This window comes from Euprymna scolopes, chromosome 2 (assembly GCF_053919585.1).
Source record: "Euprymna scolopes isolate OS-2025 chromosome 2, ASM5391958v1, whole genome shotgun sequence".
Taxonomy (NCBI): Eukaryota; Metazoa; Mollusca; class Cephalopoda; order Sepiida; family Sepiolidae; genus Euprymna; species Euprymna scolopes.
The window spans coordinates 187090627-187110911 of NC_136483.1; the positions used below are offsets into that span (position 1 = coordinate 187090627).

General features: G+C 34.0%; 1 pseudogene; it reads right to left on the minus strand.

Moving 5' to 3' along the window:
- Positions 1-14462: 14462 nt before the first annotated feature.
- LOC145242751 (U2 spliceosomal RNA) lies at positions 14463-14626 on the minus strand (annotated as a pseudogene).
- Between the last annotated feature and the right edge of the window lie 5659 nt (positions 14627-20285).

Genomic DNA, 20285 nt, shown 5'->3' on the forward strand with positions numbered 1-20285 from the left:
GGCAATGGAGAAATCATGACAGAACCTCCCCTCATCATCGGTCTTGTTTGAGTGGGTCAACCATTCGACGTTGTGAACATTGAAGTCTCCACATACGTGAATGTTAGCTGAAGGATAAGTAGAAAGGACTTGGTCAATTTTCTCAGATATGCTTTGAAAGATAGTAACTCCGCTGTTGTGGGGGCGATAGAGAGTAAATATAAATGCAGTAGTGTGAGCTAAAGCAACCCGGAAGCACATATAGGGTAAGTTAGGATCTTCCCTGGAGATGTCCCTCCCACATGGAAAGCTATCTTTAATATAGGCACATATTCCATGCCCATGGCGATCTTGGGGGTCAGATTTAGAAGTTAAGTTAGAGTATCCTGTAATTGCAAACTCATCAAGGGAAATAGCCTGTCCAATGCCAGTTTCACTTAAAAATAAAAGGTCTGGTTTAGTCTCCTGTAATTGGGTTTCAACCTCTGGAAGGTTAGAACGTAGACCCCTGATGTTGGAGAAGGAGACATGGTAGTAGGGGTCTACGTTGGAAGTTGGAGAACCGGGTTTAATCGTGTATTTTTTCTTGAAACTTGTCATGATGAAATTTTGGAATTTGTGGACTAGGTCGACAGATTTACTTAGAGCAGGACAGAGAGGGGAAACTAAGAGAGAAAAAGAAACGAAGAATTTTTTTTTTTTTTTTTTGTACCACATGATAAGGTAAAGCCGTAACAATTACCCACTAGTATGGCATCGAGAGGCCCCACCAGAAGCTAATAAGTCAGAGAGAGTTGCAACCTTGATTGAAGTGAGTGTTCCTAATGATGGCGGCCTGAACAGAACTGAAAGAGAGAAACAGACCAAATACCAAGGTCTCATGTACAATATGAAAAGAAACTGGAATCTTAAGGAGATATCAATCATACCAGTTATCATAGGTGCCACAGTGCTTATGAAGAAGAACCTGAAGTCCTACCTTACTAATATTCCTGGTGAACCAAGTGCAAAAGAGAACCAGACAATTGCACTTAAGGGAACAACAAGGATGCTAAAAAGAGCTCTCGGTTGGTTTCAATAAAAAGCGGGGCAATGTTGGCAGCTGGTTTGGCTGCCCCATACCCAGCATTACAATTTTCAAAGGAAGAAAAATGAAAAAAAAAATATATATATAGAGATTAGCAGAACCTGTGGAAACTTTAATATGTAATATATTGCTGCTGGGCATTCTGTGGCCGTTCAGCATGAATGATAACACCATCATATTATTTTTATTTTTATTTTTTTTTTTACATAGGATTCACCACTTATCAAGGCCAAGAGGCCACTCGAGGATAAGGGTTAAAGAGTGTACAGTAGAAATTGGACAATATAGTAACCGTTAGTAATGGAGATTCGGTAAATTTGTTAACTTATATGGAACGGCTCATCAAAAACTTGTTTACGTTAGACTTGAAGACAACCATATTGTAGTCAGCTGGGAAGCAGGAAAACGGAAGACAATTCCATAGTCGTACAGTTCTAAGAAAGAAGCTTTGCTCATGGAATCTACGCTTAAGTTTAGGCACAGATAAAGAGTCGGGGAAATTATTGATAGTGTTTTCTGCTAGACAGGTGTTTCTTGTGAAAGTTTGGCGAGGGGGGGATATAGAATGAAGCTCAGCCGAGCATCTGCCATGAAAATAACGATAAAGCAGAGACAAACTTGCAACATCTCTTCTGTGAGAAAGAGGTTGCAGGGAAGAGAAAAGGACATCCCCTATGAGGCTATTTTGAACTCTATCAAGGCAGGATAAGTCCTTTCTAGCAGCTCCTGCCCAGATGTGGTAACAGTACTCCATCCTTAGACATACCTGGCTCTTATATAGATAGAGCATTGCATCAGCAGTGAGATATCTACTGGATCGATAGAAGGATCCCACCATTTTTCCAGCAGCTTTGGCAACGGATTTTATGTATATGTTCCATTTAAGATCAGGAATAAAGGTCAAGTCCTAAAGCTTGTCAAAACATGAGGCCTTCCCAAGATGAGAGCCATTCATTTCAATTGATGCTAGATGGGGATCAGAACGTTGATGATGTAAAGATAAAAGCTTGGTTTTAGGTGCATTAAAAGTAACAAGCCACCTCTTTCCCCATTGTATCAATTGCTCAAGATCAGAGGAGAGAGAATCAGAGAGAACTTGGTCGTTTACGGTCTTAGATGTGCTACCATAGATAGTAGTGTCATCAGCATAAATGTCTACACATGATGTAAGGATGTGATTTGGAAGATCATTAATGTAGATCAGGAAGAGAGTTGGGCCCAGAATGGACCCCTGAAGGACTCCAGCATTAATACTAAGAACTTCTGATTTCTGCTCATCAACCACTACTCTTATGAACCTATATTTTTACCCACATTACCCTCCTTACTAATATAATAATATACTAAGAATAATATTATTCTAGCCCTTTTGTTAAAACCGTATCATCCCCCACCCCTTACTAGAATAATAACTTTGACATATTACCTGGGCTGATTATTGCATTGCAAACACACCAATCAATTAACTAACATTTTACATAATTCTTAGATATTTCGACAATCATTTTTCATAATTCTTGGATATTTCAACAATCATTTTTTTATAATTTTGACCCATATTATGGCCCCCTCCCTTATTAAAATAATAACTTTGATATATTGTCTGGGCTGAGTCTTTCATTACAAACACACCAATAAATTAAATCACATTTCATCATTTTTCAAAACTTTTGGATATGTTACTAATTTCGACAATCATTTTTCATAATTTTAACCCACTTTATCGCTCCTCTTACTAAAATAATAACTTTGATATATTATCTGGGCTGATTCTTTCATTACAAACACACCAATCAATTAACTCACGTTTCATCATTTTTCATAATTCTTGAATATGTTACTAGTGTTGACAATCATTTTTCATAATTTTGACCCACATTACCCACCCCCCTTACTAAGATAATAACTTTTATATATTGTCTGGGCTGATTATTTTATTATAACACACCAATCAATTAACTCACATTTCATCATTTTTCAAAAGTATTGGACATGCTACTAATTTCGAAAATCATTTTAAACCACATTATCCCCCCCCCTTTACTAAAATAATAACTTTGACATATTTTCTGGTCTGATTATTTCATTACAAACACACTAATCCATTAACTCACATTTCACTATTTTTCATAATTCTTGGATATGTTACTAAATTCGACAATCATTATTCATAATTTTGACCCACATTATCGCTCCCCCTTACTAATATAAGCACTTTGATATACGGTCGTAGCTGATTATTTCATTACAAACACACCAATCAATTAACTCGCTTTTCATCATTTTTCATAATTCTTGGATATGTAACCAATTTCGACAATTATTTTTCATAATTTTAAGCACCATTATAGCCTTACTAAAATTATTACTTTGATATATTGCCTGGGCTGATTATTTTGTTATAAACACATCAATCAATTCCATGTATTATCATAGTATATATGTTCCACCGATCTTATCCAATCCCGGGTGACGCCGTGTATTCTACTTGTATATATCTTCCACCTATCTCATTTGATCTCGGGCAATGCTGGGTATTCTGCTACTATATGTTTTCCATTTATTAAATCCTGGGTGACGCTGAGTATTCTGCTAGTATATATTTGCACTAATCTCATCCAATCCTGGGACTGACTTCATGTTCGCCACTCCACTGTTAAAAATATACATGAAATAAAGTAATGTTTAAATCGTAGACTGTTTCAGTCATTTCCGAGACTGACTTGATGTCCCCAGCCCACTCTTAAAAATATACATGAAATAATGTAATGTCTAAATCGTAAACTGTTTCAGTCATTTCAGGAACTGACTTCATATCTCCCACTCCACTGTTAAAAATATACATTAAATGTCTAAAACGTAAATGGTTGCAGCCATTTCCAGGACTGACTCATATCCCCCACCCCACTGTTAAAAATATACATGAAATAAAATATTGTGTAATGCGTAAACAGTTTCAGCCATTTCTGGGACTGATTTCATATCCCCCACCCCACTGTTAAAAATATACTTGAAATAAAGTAATGTTTAAATCGTAAATGGTTTCTAGCCATTTCCGGGACTGATTTCATATCCCCAACCCACTGTTAAAATATACTTGAAATAAAATAATGTTTAAATCATAAACTGTTTCAGCAGCTTTTCGAAATTAATACATAAAAATATAAACACTGTTAGGGATTAGGCAACCATTGCTTCAACATAAATTTCTGAGTGTAATATCAGTCTCAGCATTCCAGTGACTTTAATCTCCCACCTCCTTAAGAAAAGTTTTTGCAATTGCTGCCATGAGGACATTAAGGACGAAAATATGAACTCAGGATTACTTGATATATTTATGTGATTTTTGGAATATTACAAATAAGCCCCTAGCGTGCACTGATCCATTTACCTGATTTTGGGAATCAGCAGTACATCCATGTGATTTTTGGTATATGACATCTTATGTCAATGCAGTACATCATAAATATATTATATACAGTTTTTTAACAGAATATAATGACGTCATGACCGGAAGTAAACAGGTCAGACTATCATCCCCACCTACTTGAAAAGAAGGAGGAGATTATGCCTGGGATCTCATTAAACACTCACCAAATCCATTAAATCACATTTAGTATAATCTATATATTAATCCGATAGTGTGTGTGTTCTTAAATCTCAACCAATGAAATATGCCGGAAAGCGTGACACACAAAAGAACACACAGCTATCGTATTAATATATAGATTATATTAAATGTGAGTTAATGGATTTGGTGAGTGTTTAATGAGATCCCAGGTATAATCTCCTACTCCTTTGCAAACGGGGGGGGGGATAGTCTGACGTATATACTTCCGGTGATGGCATCATTATTATTTGTTAAAAAAGATGCATGCAATATATTTATAATGTACTACATTGATGTAAATGACATATTCCAAAATCACATGGATGTACTGCTGATTCCAAAAATCAGATAAATGGATCAGTGCAAGCTAGTTATTATTATTATGGGTTTGTATTACTATACACATAGATTCGAAAAAGTTGTCAAAAAAACAAATATATAACAAATAAATGTTATCAAAGGCAAGATAAGTTACATTTCTACCTTACTTGGTATTTTTTAGTGTTTTTATTTGATGTAACATGTTTATTCAGTTCAAAAAGCATACAGTGTTTACTGATGGATTGGAAAATCAAAAATGGCGCCTGACTCTCTGATGAACACAGTAAGTTTGGGAAAAGGAGTTAAAAATTAAAAACTAGACAAAATAATGTTAGAAACTCGCTCAATATATGTTACCGTGACATAGGCTGACATATATTCGGTAGGTTTTTAACAGTATTTTGTATAGTTCCCACCACAATAAATCCACCCAATAAATGTTACCATGGCATTTATTGGGTGGGTTTCTACCATTTTGTTTTATTCCTTTTTTTTTTTTTTTTTTTTTTTTTTTTTTTAATTAAAGTAATTATCGAAATTTGTAAGATGTAAAGAGATATCACGACCATTTTTTCTTGTTCTTCGGTAGCCCTCAATATTACTTGATTTTTTTAACCGAATAAACATTTTACATTAAATAAAACCACTAAAAACTTATTCGGTTAGGTAGAAAAGTAACTTATCTTGCCTTTGATTACATTTATTTGTTATATATTTGTTTTTGACAACTCTTTTGTTCCTTTGTGTATAGTAATACAAAGCTGATATCTCTATTCAGTCAGTGTTTGCAGAAACAATGCATCTCTGCATGCTTCAGGGCTGGTAGTGGCCTTCCAAGTATCCATCCTCCTTGACTGAGGCAAGTCAAGAATTTAGAAGAATAGCAATTACGTATCGCCATAGGATTGAAAAGTTCTTATATAATCCATGATAGAAATGAACCAAAACAGTGTTTTGTTCCGCAAGTTCTAAACTGGGAATTAATTCAAGCTCCCCACAAAAGGGATTTAAAAAAAGAAAAAGTCTGATAGGATTTCAGACATCTATTTTTTGAAGCTTTGTCTTTGTTCATCTGTTCTTCTTGGGAGCAAATGAGAAGAAGCTTAAATTTAAATAAGTGGCTCTCGTCTTGGGGAAGCTCCATGTCTTCACAAGCTTCTGGGACTGATCTTATCTCTTGATCTGAAATGGAACATATGCATTAAACCTGTTGCCAAAATCGCTGGAAAAATGGTTTGATCACCCTACAGTAGGTTTCTCACTGCCAATGCAATCCTCTGTCTGTATAAGAGCCAGGTACCCCCTAAAATGGAGTACTGTTGCCACATCTCAGCAGGAGCTGCTTGGCGTGCCCTCTCCAGCCTTCACAGAATTCAAAACCAGCTTTGAAACTTTGTAGATGATGCCGTTTTCTCTTACCTGGAACCTCTTTCCCACAGAAGAAACGTTGCAAGCCTGTCTCTGCTCTATCATTATTTTCATGGCAAGTACTTGACTGAACTCCACTCTATGGTCCCCTACTCTTTGTGTGCCTAAATCTAAATATAGATTCTATGAACAAAGCTTCTTTCCAGAACTTCCTGCGGAAAATTCTACACAATTTATATCATTACCGATTACTACACTACCACCTTACATTCATTAGCCCTTATCCTCGAATGGCCTTCAGGCCTTGATAAGTGGTGACTCCCAAGTACAAAAAAAATTATGTATAACTTTACAGTAAAAGTAAATTAAAGAGCATGCCACCATTGAGCAAGTAGGTACAAGAGAAAGAAACATTGAGACGTCACTATCCAATGAGCAACTACTTAAAATGTGTTAACAAGAGACTCAGTTGTGAACAAGAAGATTATGGGTTATTTGGTAAGAATCAAAGAAATCCCCTATGCAATATTACATATAAGCAATGGTACTGTTTAAGGATCCCAGTTCCAACATGTTTTTATTACCTCATATAAAGAAAAATGGGGTTTGTATTACTGTACACATAGATTCGAAAAATTTGTCAAAAAACAAATATATAACAAATAAATGTTATCAAAGGCAAGATAAGTTACTTTTCTACCAAACTGGATATATTTTTTGTGTTTTTATTCAATGTAACATGTTTATTCAGCTCGAAAACTATACAGTGTTTACCGATGTATTGGAAAATTCAAGATGGCGTCTGATTCTCTCTTTAACACGGTAAGTTTGGGAAAAGGTGTTATAAATAAAAAACCGGATAAAATACTGCTAAAAACTCGCTCAATATATGTTACCGTGACATAGGCTGACATATATTCGGCAGGTTTTTAATAGTATTTTGTATAGTTTTTTATTTATAACACCTTTTCCCAAACTTACCGTTTTAAAGAGGGAGTGAGGCGCCATCTTGAATTTTCCAATACATCGATAAACACTGTATATTTTTCCAGCTGAATAAACATGTTACATTGAATAAAAACACAAAAAATATATCCAGTTTGGCAGAAAAGTAACTTATCTTGCCTTTGATAACATTTATGTGTTATATATTTGTTTTTTGACAACCTTTTTGAATCTATGTGTACAGTAATACAAACCCGAAATATGAAGACATTAATTCAAGAATTGAAACGAATCATTAAATATATTTCGCTATCATTGGATTCTTGTTTTTTAAGAAAGAATATAAAAATGTAATATGTAAATGCACCAAAAAAATAAAGCATCAATGAAACGTCATCGTTTATAAAAATGAAAATAGTATTTGTAGAGAACTGTAAAAAAGAAAAGGACTTACTTAGCAATCACTGCTGCTTACACTATTACATTATAACAACACTTTAAATAGTTGTAACCTAATATACTAGTAGGACCCGTGGAAATGACACAAAATGAGAAATATATTTAATCAACAAATGTTTTCATAAAGCTGATATTTTTCTGGATAGCCGCAAAAATTAGTTTTTAAGCAGAAAAAATAATAGCACACAGCAAATATGAGTTTATTAACATTTCTATGAAAATAGTGTCCATTGTATTTTAAATATAGAACTGACACAAATGAGATTAATTAATAAGAAATAAGAAATACACAGGAAGTTATATTATGCTACATAGTTCAATGCAAATAATAAAATCCAATTGTAAGAGACAATTTTTGATTTACTCTTTCAGTCCAGCACCTTTTAGCAGCAATGTTCTTTTTTTCTCTCTATTTCTTTTGAATGTTCCATTTTTTATGTACCGCTTTTCTGATTGTTTTCTTCAGTGAAAAACTGCTGCACATCAAAATTACAAGTTTCTTTCTCACACCATTACAACAATGATCATATATTATTATAATGATATTCGAAACCTAAGCTACGTCAAGGGGAGGTCACTCTCATATTCTTGTCTATGGTTACCAGACTGGCCTTTTTAAAGCCAAATTTTGCGAATTTGGCTTTTTTTAAGCAGTTTGGTCTTCAAAAAAAATTTTTTTTTTTTCAAAGCATAATGTATGGATTAACTAAGAAAATAACAAGAAGAATATTAGATTTAAAAAGTGATACTAAGAAAATGAATATGATAGTATTTTTTGAAAATAAATGAAAATGTTTAATAGCTGAAAAAAGATGCAAAGACAATGAAGATGTTTTAATTAAAAACTTGAGTATATGAGACGTGAAGAGGATTAGTGAACAATGACTTCATCCTAACATTTGGGCAGGAGCTACTTGGAACACTCCATCTTGATAGAGTTCAAAACTAGCATCAAAACCTAGTAGGTGATGCCCTTTTTTCTTCCCTGCAACCTCTTTCCCACAGAAGAGACGTTGCAAGCCTCTCTGCTCTATTGTTATTTTCATGGCATTTGATCTCCAATCTGTGGTTCTTCCTTGCCAAATTTTCACAAAAAACACTCTACTAGCTACAATCACTATTAACAATTTCCCCCATCAGGAATATATCTGCGCCGATTACAATATGGCAGCCTTCAAGTCTAATGTAAACAAATTCTTGTTAACCCATCCTCTTAAATAATTCAAATTCTACCGATTCTACACCATTTATGATTACTATACTACCACCTTATATTCATTAACCCTTATCCTCGAGTGGTCTTCAAGCCTTGATAAGTGGTAACTCCCTTGAAAAAGAAAAAAACACCAAGCTGGGATAAGTATTATTGGGGGGGAGGGACTGACTCGAAATACATTTTCTATTGGTTCAAATGAAAAATATAACAAATTGATCCAAATCAGATTAATTATAAAACTCCAAAGATCCAACAAGATAATTTTATTCATATTATTTGGATTCTCCGGAATACTGTTTTCATCTTGAGTGTTATTTCCACAACGTTTTGATCGATGTAACCTCTAACCTTCTTTAGCTGTATCCTGTTGAACTCGGGAATATTTCTGTCAGATTCAAAAGAACTCATGGCATAATGCATATAGTACTTGGTTAAATACAGTTGTAAAGTATCAGTGTTCTGGATGTTAAAAGTTCAACTCTTCATGAGGACGACACTAATAATACAATTGCAAATTGCTTAGGACTTCTACCCAGTCATGGCTAATAGAACGACAGCATGCTACCTCATGGATTAAATAAAGAGTTACATTCGAAATTGTGTGCAAATTCACGAGTTCAACAAAAAGATTTCGATCATCATACAGGTGTATTAGATAAAATTATTATATTATTATATATAATAATTTATTACATTATTTTATTAAATTATTTTCTACACTTCTTATGTCATCACGAAACAAATAAAATGACTTTTCGTTCTAAAACAAGTGTCAAAAGTAAATTAATTGTAATGAATAAAATATTTGTTTTATAATTGGCTAGTCAGAATCAAATATCATGATACACTTGAAAAAGGTCGAAGATTACATCAACCAAAATAATGAGAACAGTAAGCTGAGGAATCCAATAATACGAATAGTTAATTCTCATCTAAAAATTTCAGAGATGTAAGATAATTTTATATATCAGATTATATAGTTTACCATTTAAACTGTACCAAGTCAGAATAATAATTATTTGAAAAGTAAAACAGAAGTAATACACCTGTTTTATTGCAAAATAACAAGGGAAATTTTTTTTTTTAATTGGCTAGTTGGAATCAAATATAGCGATGACAAACTCTGAAAATCCGACAAGATAATTTCATGTGTTACATTATGGTCGGTATTGCATTTAGACTGATTATATATTCACAATGGAAGCATTACATTTACAGTCTGGATGTTTTTCTTTTCTTTTTCAGCATCGTCTTTTTAGTTTCTTATCGATCAGGGATCAATTGGCGGAAGTAGAATGTTGCAAACCCCCACCCTAACCCTCTTTGTTTTGTTTTTTGCTAATTAAATATTTTTAGATCTTTAGCTCATTATCGATTATACAATAAATTGTGGATGTAAGTTGATCCCTTGCCCCCTCCCTCTTCTAAAATTATTAATATTGACGTTTTGAAAAAAAATAATTAAGGTTATTATCGATTAAGCATTAAATTTATTCATTATAAACACTAACAAGTAATTGGAAAGATTAGCTGTATTTACAAGCGTGTGTTCACTTGATCTGCAGTTGGTCTTTGGGTCAAGATCACAGTGTAGTATCTGTTCCGACAGATGCTGCAAGCAAAGACCAGCAAAGACCATATGTGGGGGCAACCCCACATATCTGACCTTGGTCAATGAAGGGGCAACCCTTCATACCAACGGTGACTATCCAGCTCCCATTTTCCACCTGTCGGGAGCTAGTCCCCCTTTTCCCTCCCCCCTCCCTCTCTCTCTCTCCACATTAAAAACCGGCCTTGTGCCTAATTTGCTCAGTGGGGAAGCAAATAAATAAACACAGTGTAGTATCTACTCTGATGCTACACTTCACCTTTTCTGTCCTTGGTCATGGAGGATAAATCCTTCATGACTAAGACAATTTTAATTTTTGTTCATATTCATCATGCTCCTTTTTGGGGAGCTGGATTTTCCCACATTAAAATCTGACCTTGTGTGTAACACTGCTCTCGTGGGGAGGCAAGTAAATAAGAACTACCAAGAATGCTGCTGCTACTGTTGAGCATTATTCATCCATTTCGAATGGATCAGACGGTTATTATTGGCATTCATTTCTCTGATATCTTTCTAGTTAGAATTCTTTCTTTCTACAACATTGCCGTTACATAAAAACAAGAGGAAAAAAATAAATAAAAATCTGGATCGGCATTTTTTCTTTTTTTAACAAAATCATTTATTGCTGTTACTTTTGGCACCACTTAAAAAAGTCTCTCACTGCTACATGTTTAGTTTCCCAGGAACTCTTTTCTCCTTCCTCCATCTGCATGTCGGTCACAGCAGGCCCATTCTCATCCTCACTATTCACACATCCATTTTCCTCGATGTCGACTTTTCTTCTCCTGAACATGTGCTGTCTTTTTCTCTTTTTTTTTCTCGCATACATTTCCTAATTTGTACATGCGCGTTTTTCAGCTGCTGCTACTAATATCTTCACAAGCCAGCCATCCTTTGCTGCTGCTGATACTTTCTCATGCTCTCATAAAACCAAAACGTAGATTCCATGAACAAAGCTTCTTTCTTAGAAATGCACGCCTGTGGAACTCTGTTCCCTTCGCCTGTTTTCCATCTGACTACAACCTGGATGTCTTCAAGTCCAACATAAACAAATTCCTGATGAACCGCCCCCTTAAGTAAGACACTTTATCAAATCTCCAATACTAACGTACTGTACACACAATAACCCGTATCCCCGAGTGGCTTTCGGGCCTTGATAAGTGGTGACTCCCATGTAAAAAAAAAAAGCACTGTTATATTTCTAGAAAAAACATTGGGTACTTACAGGAGAGACCCTGTGAAGGTTGTCAACGTCCCTAAAGTAAAAGTGTATCTGTGGAAAGAATTGAATTTGAACTTTGCACACCAGGTTATCAGTCTGTGTCATTGACCATATAGCAACCATCACCTGCCTGTTGATGCTGATGTTCATCATTGTTAGTGTTAGATATTCACCGGGCAACGCCAAATGGCTGCTGGTTGACGATTATTATGATTATTCAAGCCAAAAAATTTTGTCAGCTAAATATGTTTTAGAATTTTTGCTGTGAGACGTGGGGAAAAGTGCATAGTAATGCCCAAAATAAAAGAAAACAATTGTCTTGATTTACTTGCCTTCCCACTAGAAATAGCCAGGCACAAGGTTGGCCTTTAATGTGTGGAAATTCAGCTCCAGTAAAAGGACACTTATCATTGCACTACAAACAATGCCTCACAAACAAACATGAGCCTAATTACTTAACATCGCCAACTTCTTAATTATTATGAATATTTTTCTCGAATTTATTTGGATATCATAATATTAGTTAAAATAATTTTATTTTTACAACATATTTCCAGTGCTGTCTTAGTGGTTGATTTTGACCAGGCAGCGCCAAAAGGTGGCCGGTCGACGATTATTATGATTATTCAAGCTATAAAGTTTTGTCAGCTAAATATGTTTTAGAATAATCAAAATATTTAGATATTTATTTACATTTAATAGTTATCAGGAATGTTAAAACAAACAAGAATGTTAGAACATAAACAATGATTTTAATGATGGCATCAGGTGATGTTATGTGAGTTAATGACGTAACAAGAAAGTTTGATAATACATGAAATGGTCATGGATATGACCTTGAACTATATCCGATGTTGAGGCCCCAGCTTGTGGGCTTTGGGAGTGTGGAGCCACCCTTTAATTGCCATTGCTCCTAGGTCCACTCTGACCCGGAGTGGTAGTACCTGTTAAGGTCTCAACTATGGGTTAAATAGAAATTGACTAAAAAAACAAAAAAATAGGTACTCATGCAAGGAGTGATCCATGCTGAAATTATAACGTTATTATTTAAAAAGCCATTCTTAACATGGAGAGGGGAGGGTGTTTTGTACCTATTCTGTACTTTAACCTTACAACAGAATAAAAAGACATATTATAAAACTTTAAATAAATGTGGAAACACGATTTAAAAAATAGCGCGGATCACTCTCTGCATTAGCACCAAAAAATATATTCTATTAAAAAATTTTTCTTCAAAATAACTGGATCCGTACCTGTTAGGGTCCCAACTATGGGTTAAATAGAAACTGACTTGAAAAAAAAAAATATATTCTACTAAAAAAATTTTCTTCAGAATAACTGGATTCAGCATTAAATAACCTGAAAAGGGTTGATATGCTTTAAAACAAAAATCAACAACCAAGCTAATACATGTAATCAGTTTAGTTTAAAGTTTGGAGTCAAACAGGAAAAGTCCGACAAGTTAACACCAAAAATATCGTCTCCACATTTTGGAAGCTGGGAGAAAACACAACTTTAGCATAATGTAGAAAATTACAACGTCGTGTAGCTCTGATGGGAAGTCAAGAATAAAGTTATATCAAATATATAATTTATTGTTGTTTTGTTTCCTTCAGAGGGAGATAAACATGAATAATGAGAAGATACGAAGACACAATATTAGAAAGCGGTATGTTATTTGCCTATGTGCTACACAGATTGAATATTAATGAACTGTTTTTTATAGGTGAAACACCCACATATACATACATTAGAAGAAATTTTAACCACTAGACGCCATACACTGATATATCATTAAAGAGACATCAATTGAATAAACGCTGCTTATATACCAGCCGATTATACTAAACTAGAACCTAATGATGTGCTCAACTTCTACTGTAAGTTTTGCAAAGTTAAAAGTTTCAGAAGCTACTGTCATCCAATGACGTCATACTTACAGCTTTATAACAATTTAGTTTTTGATACAATGGACCCCCACCTCCGGGTTAAGGCTCTGAGGAGCATTTGGACGTGATTCACTGGGAAAAGAAAGAGTTGTTGGAATTAGAGAAAGTCATGACTCAGGACAATGGAAGGATATGATTCAAATACAATCAGATATAGGATGATTAGGCAGCTGGGAGTGGCCAAAAGGGTGAGTCATTACCTGATTAAAAAAAAGATGAGGATTTCCGGTTCTGAGTTAATATATTTAAGTCAGAGTTAGTTTAGAGTAGTTGACAGGTTTGCAGCAGTTTGCGGCTTGGAACAGATCAGATCAGGCAACTGATCAACAGACAAATAAAGATACCTCAGCAGACAACTATCAGTCAACAAATTTGGGGGTCTTTTTCACATTGACATTCTCATAAATACACACACACACACACACACATACATGCACATACACATACACTATTTACAATGCCCCCCCACCCACCCCCAACGGGACAGAGTTAGACACCAGGGTCGTTTTTTAATGTGGAGAAAAGGAACAAAACTAAAAATTGTCTCAGTCGTGAAGGATTTCTCCTCCACTGAGAGAGAACAAGAAATAGAAGTGTAGCATCTGAAGAACAGATGGTATTTATTTGCTCCCCCACCGAGCAAATTAGGCACAAGGCCAATTTTTAATGTGAGGAGTGAAGGGAGGGGGAAGGGAAAAAGGGGACCAGCTCCCGAGAGGTGGGAAATGGGAGCTGGTTAAAGGTCAGGCATGTGGGGTTGCCCCCAGATCTGGTCTTTGCTAGTCATAGCTCGTCATAGCTTGCAGCATCTGCCGGAACAGATACTACACTTTGATCTTGGCCAAAAGGCCAAGAACGTCTAGGGTTGCTAAAAAACAAATGACTCCTCAAAACATTTCAGAATTTTTGTGTAAAAAAAACTTAAAAACCAACTATTTTGTGTTATTAGAATTTTCTACAAAAATATTTTCTCAAAACAAAAATAAGTCACTCGCATTCTAAAAATAACTGTTTATAATTATTTATAAAATTTAAAAGTTATACATTTTGACAACTTGCATTCATTTCAGAATTTTTGTGTAAAAAAAAAAGAACTTAAAATCTCCTACTTTGTTTTATTAGAATTTTCTTAATTTTATTTTAACTCAATCAATAAAATGTTTCGATAATGTTTTATTTTGCGTTATTGTATTTTTGTTGACATCTGTTGACATTTTCAATTCTCTCGGTTCTGAAATTGCATTGTCTCCCCGTTTTGCATTCTTCAAAATGAAACTAAAAAAGTTGTTCGTAACGGTAATACACAAGTGCCAAATTTTTTTTTTATTAATGCAGAGATTCATTGAATCAGCTGTTACAACTGCAACGTGATATTTCTTTTCGCTGCTGCATTATTTATATCACAATGGATCTTTCTTGCCGTTCAGTTATGTTTATTAAAATCTTTTATTAGCAAAATTCAATATATTTTTGAAACACAAAAGAACTGACAGACGACAGAAGATAAACGTTCCCTTTTCGTTTGGACCACAAAAAATATCGTTTAGTTGAAAGTAGATTCTCGAGTTGATAGAAGTTAATATAACTGTGTGTATATGTTAACTAGCAGGAAGATCCGCCATTGCCCAGAATTGAATGATGATCAACAAATGTTTTACACTCCAATAGTTTTATTGTCATCGAAATCAGTGAAATCGCTCATTTTTCAATTAAATCAACTAATTGCCTGCTCTAGTTGGGGACCCATATTGGTGCACCTGATAAAGCTTTACATGCCCTCTCGCAGTGATTTAGTCCACAATACATTGTAGTCTACATTGCACCGTAGAGAACCTACTGTTGATTTTATAAAATTATTTTTATATATAATAGCTTGAATTAAAGTTTAAAATGCAAAAGTCAAGTATCATGGTTGAGGTGTGCCCTAAACATTTAAAATGCGGCCCTATCATATCAAAGAACCAACTGTTGATTTTATGCCTGGCCTTTCTATCTGTGCGATGATAATGGCTTAAATTTAAGTTTAAAATGAGAAAGTCAAATATCATGGTTTAATTGTGCTTTAAACAGAAACATTAATTTCGAACGTGCCCCAATCATATCAAAGAACCTACTAATTTGACATGCTGGGCTTTTCAGTTTGTGTTGAAATAAAACTTCTCAAATGTATTTACGATGTTAGACTTTATAAAGTGTTAACTTTGGTCAAAATCACCTATTCATTCTTTCATCGGATTTTTTGATTATTGAATATCGATACTTATCGAAGACATTCCAATACAAAACCTAGCCAAAAATACTGCCACATAGATAAAGTACATTTGTGTAAAAATTTCATAAAAATCGGCTTGGCCGTTTCGGAGTCCATAGGGAATGACCTCACACACACAAAGTTCCTTTCATATCGTAGTAGAGATATAAATATATATATCTATAATATAAAGCTGAATGTCTGTGTGTATGTGTGTGTGTCTGGTCACGAACAGGCTCTTATATGGTTGACTATTTTTAAAAACTGATTACATATAATGATACAAGATGTATCGAGGCACAGGAATGGGTATGTTTGAACTGGCAGAATGATGATTCATTAAAATTGTGGGGTCTGCGTTCGCACCTGGTCCACAAAGTATGGAAATAAAAAATTAAAAAAAAAAAATGTTTACAAGTGTTTTTGATATAGATGTACATAAGAATACTTTGATAAGTATGTTTTAACTTAAATAGGGATGGTATAATAAAATTGTGGGGTCTACATTCGTGCCTGGTCTCCATAGACTGGAAATAGGCACAAACTTTAATAAAGACTTTTCATAATGATTTTTTGATAATTATGTTTCAGTTTGAAGAAATATGATATAATAAAATTATGGGGTGTTCGTTCACGCCTGATCTCCATAGAATGGAAATATGTCACAAAGTTTAACAAGGTTTTTTAATATAGATCCACAGAATATTGTGATAAGTGTTTCAGTGTGAACAGATATGCTATAATACATTATGGGGGTTTATCTATTTTATTTTTACTTTCATCATATTTGGCTTTGGTTTGGATACCCCCAAATTCGAAGCTATCTCATTACAACCCATCCTTTTCATAACCTATCATACTTTAATAAATCAGAGTCCATTTTCTGTACGCTGTTTTTGAACCCAGTCAATGATGGGTACTTTTGCTAGTATATATTAATATAAATGTGTATGTACGTTAATATAAATGTGTATATATATGTTCATATAAACGTGTACGTTAATACAAATGTGTATATATGTTAATATAAATGTGTATATTTATTAATATGAATGTTTATATATGTTAATACAAATATATATACATATTACTACAAATGTGTATATATGTTGATATTAATAAAAGTAAAATGTATTTTCTACAAAATCAACCCAACAAATGAAATGAGTATTTTCTTTCTTGTATTAAAAATATATTAATATGAATTTAATCCAATAAATTGAAAATAAACTCCATTAAAAACTGCAACATTACATACGAATTTTAAAAACTGAAAAGAAAAAGCCCTTTAATCGAATCAAATTGAAAATAAAAAACTATTTTTTTAAAGTTTTTCTTTTTACTTTGAGGGTTATAATAGACGAAATTGCACAAACACAAGCAGGAGCAAATTCTTGCGGCTGGAGATTTTGAATACACTTCCTTCCTTACTCGTCTAATCAAAAGCCAGCTCTCAGTCACATGACAGAGTTTATAAAAAGTTAAATCGGTAACACACTTTCTCTCTTTTTTCCCAGATCTTGGACTGGCAACAACTCCATGTGGAACAGACCTGTCCCGTCCAACTTCTCTCTTGGGACTCACCAGAACTCACCCGGCCTTTGGGCACGGTGTTCGACTAAAACATGAATACAAACATTCCAACATGGCTATCTACACACACAGACTTTAATGCGGTACACGAGCGAACCGGCTTTCTCATTTAACAGACCTGTCTAACCTTTAATCTACGTCTCCACACAGGAACACTTTCCATGATTAACTTTTTCTCTTTACTAACGAAGATAATTAATACAGCTGTTTTTAAATGTTAGAATGAGATTTTTTGTCTCCTTATTCTACAGGGTAATAACGTACATAGACGGTTCTTTTATGAACAAATAATATATATTATCTGTTAGGACACTAGTAAAATGGACATATACCTTGTTCTCCCTTTTTAGTTCTGTGAATGTTGCAAATGTATTTCTTTCTCCAGAAGAAAACACCAAGACTTGGATTGTAGTTTTGTTAATATATATATATATATATATATATATATATATATATATATACAAACCTTTTATTCCGTCTGGATCCCTTTCATAGTTGCACGCTTATTATAGTTTAAATTTCTCTATACTTTGCTCATAGCTTTCAACTCTGAGTCTTTTATTCTCGACTGTCAGACTCCAACTCCTTAACTGGTCTGTCTTCTGACTAACTGTTTGACTGTTGTCTATCTAACTACGTCATTATTTGTAATGTAGCACAAAAAAATCAGTCATCCGATCCTGGTTACATATTTACATCCTTATTTATAAAAACTAGTCTTCTGACTAACTGTTTGACTGTTGTCTATCTAACTACGTCATTATTTGTAATGTAGCACAAAAAAATCAGTCATCCGATCCTTGTTACATATTTACATCCTTATTTATAAAAACTAAATCCCTAAATTGTTTATATTGCTTGATATTGAAATTCAATATGACTCCAAACATAATTGTTTTACAGTTCTGAATTTTGGAGATGATTGTTTGAATTACTTGTTTTGATCAGACTATTGTGGTCATCTTGAGTGTTATTTGTGAAACGTTTAGTTGTTGTAGCCTCCGACTTTCGTCAGGCATCTTGGAAAAGAAAGGAGAAAAGTTACTGGCTCCATAAATGGTTTCATATTCTTGGAGTTGTTTTTGTTTTCTTCACCATGGTTTTGTATGTGTGAAAACAAAATTATGTTTATAAAGGGGAGGTAATTCTCGAAATTTAACAGGATTCTCTCCTTTTTTCCAGTTGTAATTTATTTGTTGTCTAACTAAGATTTAGGATGATTTTCTATGAGAATATGCAAAAATATTATATATAACTACCTGGATTTCAAATAATTCCACTTATTCATATAGGCAACAAGTTACTTCACGTCGATCTAGAGTCTAGATCGACAATGTTTACGTTTGTATTTGAAAAAAGCAAACTATGGAAGACCAAACAGGCCAAAAAAAACTTATTTTTCAGTAACAAAAATTTCAATGTATTATTAACGCTGAGGCTGGCCAGTACCAGATGGGTGACCATTTGTATGAGTTTGGTTTTTAATGTGTATGTGTGTGGGGGCCAGGCTCCCCAAAATTGGGGCGGGGGGCAATTTAAAGTAGAATAAAAAAAAATCCAGTTGTACAATTTTTGTTTTTCTTTAGACGTTCCCATATACTGCTGATATCTATGCTTGGTCTGCTTAGTAATTTTTCTTTGTTTAGCATATGTGCTGCTTCTTTGATTCGTCTGACTCTCCATCTTGCATCCCTTTCCAAAAAATCTGGAGCAAATACCAAAGGGCAATACCTGAAAATTCACTACAGTTTGCACATCATACATAAAGGGGTTGTCTGAAAAAAAATTTTTAATATGCAGTCCATATGACATCAGAACAGTTTTCAAGAGTGATTCGACTCTCAAAAATCACCAAGTATGAGTCAAGCCCTGACCAAAAGTCTCATGACAAAAACTGCATGTATGAGATTTCATGCAATGTGGAAAACTATACAAAGGTGAGATCGATCACCTCCTAAAGATAAGACTAGAAGAACACAATAAAGCCGTGACATAGGGAAGAGGTAAAAAAGTCGGGAGTAGCTGATCACATATGGACAGAAAAAGGAATACACTTCCCTTTGTGGAACGAGGTCAGACTAATTTACAAGGATGCAAGATAGAGAGTCAGACAACTCAAAGAAGCAGCATATATGCTAGAAAAAGAAAAAATACTAAGCAAATCAAGCATAGAAATTAGCAGTATATGGGAACGTCTAATTATAAAAAAACAAAAAATTTGTACAACCTCTCTTTAAAATTTAAACTGTAAAAGGGAGACAATCATGTCAAACTTTTATTATTATTATTATTATTATCATATTAGAGTTACCTCCCCTTTATCAACCAAATTTTTTTTCACACATATGAAACTATGGCAAAAAAAAAAAAAAACCTCCAAAAATACAAAACCATCTATGGAACTAGTAACTTTTCTCCTTTTTTTTCCAAGATGTATGACAAAGGTCGGAGGCTACCACAACCGAAATAACACTCAAGATGTGAACAATAGCCTGATAAAAAGATAATGCAAATAATTGTTTTATTTTTCTAAATTCCTCATTGCTATTGAACATTCCCTCTGCATATTCAGTATTAAAAAAACGTCTACATTTTGATAACGATAATAATAACAATCGCCTTGGTGATGCCTGGGAGCGCTAAAAGAATACAACCGTGAGACAACATGGTCAGTTA